We start from the raw sequence: 3793 nt of genomic DNA, 5'->3' as shown, positions 1-3793 counted from the left end.
GTAATGTTTAAATAGCCACTCCTTTACCTATGTTAAACAACCTCTTTTTGTTCCGACTTTCGATACGAAAGTAACGGAATATTTGTGCTCGGGTGGGTTTTTTTTCTTCAGACAGGTTTCGATTTTTTAACTAGCAATTTTAGACGGATTTTTTTTATACCATTCAAAAGGTATTCTTGTCCTGAGCATATATTTGAAAAGATATTTTTACCTGTGATCAGGGGCGGATCCAGGATTTTCTCGAGGGGGTGGCGGATTTTCAAAAAGAAATCGAAAATTTTGAGGACCTTTTTTTTTAGGTCGACCAAATAGATTTTTTGAGCTCTCCCAAAGCACTGTTTTGCCCCTATTTTGGCAAAATTTTCTGCGCCGCAGGCAAACTTTTGAAAAAACAGTCAAAAAAGCCATTTTAGGCAATTTTTGACAAATTTTGACAAAAAAATCGCGTTTTTTTGGCGCGCGCTCCCCCTCAAAAAATAGTTAATATTGGCGCCAAAGGCGCCTTTAGAAAAATTTTAGGGTCGGTCGGCCAAAGGTGGATTTCGTAAAAAGTACCAAAGGGGGGACACTTTGGGTCGGCAGGATGTTTGAGCTTATTTTTGCCATAATTGATTTGTTACAAGGAACGAAATTTATCCTTTCGTACTTAATATGGCGTATCGGGGGATGATTTTCATTGAAAAATTTCAAATTTTAGAAATTTTTTTTTTCATTTTATTACAATAAATTTTTTAAGTTTATTACTGCTCCTGAAACTTTTAAAGGCAGTCAGAACATTCAGTCTTGTTGTTCCGACTTTCGTAACGAAAGTAACGGAATATTTGTGGTCCGTTTGGGTTTTTTTTCTTCGACTTTTTAATTAGCCTTTTTTGACGGGTTTTTTATATCATGCGAAGGGCGTTGTTGTCTTGAGCTTAAATTTGAAAAGATATTTTACCTGTGATCAGTTTTCGTAAAGTTGTGGGGGTTTAAATTGCCATTTCGGTCAATTTGGGACAATTAACGCGCGATATATTTCGCACTAATAACGCGTAAGCGAGATTTATTCCGTCTTATAAATCGTTCCAAATTGATTCAAGGAAGCTTATATGTCTTAATTGATTTGTTAATAGGAGCAAAATTTATCAATTTGTACTTAATATGACGTGTGGGGGAATGCTTTCACAAAAAAATCTCAAATCAAAAAAAAAATTAATTTTATTTGATTACATTTAAATTTTCATGTTATCACTGCTCCATAGACCTTAAAAGGCAGTCGGAACATTCAAGGCTTCGCCCTGATACGAGCAGTATTGTTGTTTGTATAATTGTTCGTTACAGCACGTCTCAGAAACAGATGAGTTGAATGAGCTAAGTCTTGGCATATACCATAAAGATGAATACTTTTTTGTACTAGTCAACACTGTTGAAATAAGTTTTTTAAACAAGTTTAAACAAAACAAGACTGCTCGTATCAGGGCGAAGCCCTGAAAGTTCCGACAGCCTTTTAACGTTTATGGAGCAGTAATAACATAAACAACATTAAAAAATTAAATGAAAATGAAAAAAAAAAATTTCTAAAATTTGAAAAATTTTCTATAAAAATCATCCCCCCCACACGCCATATAAAGAACAAAACAATAAATTTTTCTCCTTGTAACAAATAAATTATGGCAAATAAGCTTCTTACAACCAATTTGGAATGATTTCTCAGACGGATTAAATCTCCGCTTACGCGTTAATAGCGCGAATTATATCGCGCGTTAATTGTCCCAAATTGGTCAAAATGGCAATCTTTAAACCCTCATAACTTTACGAAAAATGATCACAGGTGAAATATCTTTTCAAATTTAAATTCAGGACAACAATAGCTTTCGAATGAAATAAAAATATTCCGTCAAAAATGGCTAGTTAAAAAGTCGAAATTTGTCTGATGAAAAAAAAAACCCACCCCGAGCACAAATATTCCGTTACTTTCGTATCGAAAGTCGGAACAACACGACTGCTCGTATCAGGGCGAAGCCCTGAATGTTCCGACTGCCTTTAAGGTTTATGGAGCAGTAATAACATTAAAAAATTCAATGAAATAAAACTAAATGAAAAAAAAAATTCTCAAATTTGAATTTTTTTTAAATAAAAATCATCCCCCCACACGCCATATAAAGTACAAAAGGATAGATTTTGCTCCTTGTAACAAACCAATTATGGCAAATAGGTTTCTTTTAACAATTTGGAACGATTTCTAAGATGGATTTACACTCCGCTTACGCGTTAATAATGCGAAATATATCGCGCGTTATTTGTCCCAAATTGGCAAAAATGGCAATCTTTAAACCCCCGTAACTTTATGAAAAATAAATAATCACAATTAAAATATTTTTTTAAATATGAGCTCAGTACAACAATATCTTTTGGCTGATATAAAAAACGTCTAAAATTGCTAGTTAGAAAATCGAAACTTGTGTGAAGAAAAAAAAAACCACCCCGAGAACAAATATTCCGTTACTTTCGTATCGAAAGTCGGAACAATTAGCGTCGGATTGTGGTCTATGCAGAATTTTGTTGGAGGGAGGAGGGTTTTCGGATAATTTTTCTCGAATTTTAAGGAAACCCTAAAGTGAACCTATTTCGTATAGAGTTTCTGCCTCACCGGGATTCAACCCTCTGACCACCCTAAGTGTCCTTTTTGGTGCTATCATACGACATCCATTTTTGGTTAAAAACCCCTTAACATTTCAATAAGCGTCAACATGTTAAGAAGTGAGTTGGCAGTCTCAACACATTCCAAAAACTGCATAAAAAGAGCAGTTCATCTTGTTGTTTATGAACAAAAACACGTGCTGCACAAAAATTTTGTGCAACTGAGGATCTTTATATTGTGATGGGAGTAGACAGGAATCTCATTTCGTTGACTTAAAAAAGAAGACAACAAAGTTTTTCGGAAGACCCCATTTTTGGCAAAACCAGAAATTACTAGATTTGATTAAATATTGTTTTAATTTCACAACAAACTGCAAGAAATTTTTTGCCATCAAGATACTTTGTTGCCGTGTTACTTAACCAAATAATCAGATAGTTGAAAATTATATATGTACCCGAAAGCAAAAACTTTAGAATAAGCACAAACGAAATATCAAATGTCAAATATCAAATATCAATACCAAAAGTCGAACACTTGCTCGATTTCGCCCATTTTGCACGGTGAGCTCATATTCGGCCCGAGACATATGATGTACATGATTCAATGTTTGTTTTATATAATCGTTCACACTGTTGAAGAAAATGAAAGAGTATTTGCGCTCGGGACTTTTTTCTTCATACAAATTTTGGCTTTGTAACCACCCATTTGGCGGAATTTTCTTAAAATATATGAAAAAGTTTGATATCTGAAACTCAAAATAAAAAAGAATTCAACTGTGTCCATAAAACCAAAATTATTTGGGACTTAAATTGGGACCACTTTCACAACAATAATTGAAGTTAAGTAAACTAACGCCCGGTATATTCTGTCCAGCTAAGTCGCAAGCAGCAAATTAAAACATTCAAAATTTGATGCAGGCAAGCAATTTTGTTCTAAATGACGCCAAAATGAACACATTGTAGTTCACATGAAGATTTGGGTGTATGGGGATAAAAATAAGAAAAATGACGGAGCAAAAATTCAAAAGAAAACAATTGTTTTGTAAATTTTTCAGCAAATTTAGAAGGCAGTCGAAACAGTTAGGGCTTGAGGAGCACTCTTGCTTCAAACTATGTTCATTTTAAGGCTCCGAGTGGCTACCTTTTAATAAATGAACTTGTTGTTCCTCCGACC

The sequence above is a fragment of the Symsagittifera roscoffensis genome, chromosome 3 (assembly GCF_963678635.1).
Source record: "Symsagittifera roscoffensis chromosome 3, txSymRosc1.1, whole genome shotgun sequence".
In the NCBI taxonomy this organism is placed as follows: Eukaryota; Metazoa; Xenacoelomorpha; order Acoela; family Convolutidae; genus Symsagittifera; species Symsagittifera roscoffensis.
The sequence above is the reverse complement of the archived record's forward strand: the minus strand, read 5'-3'. Positions refer to the sequence as shown.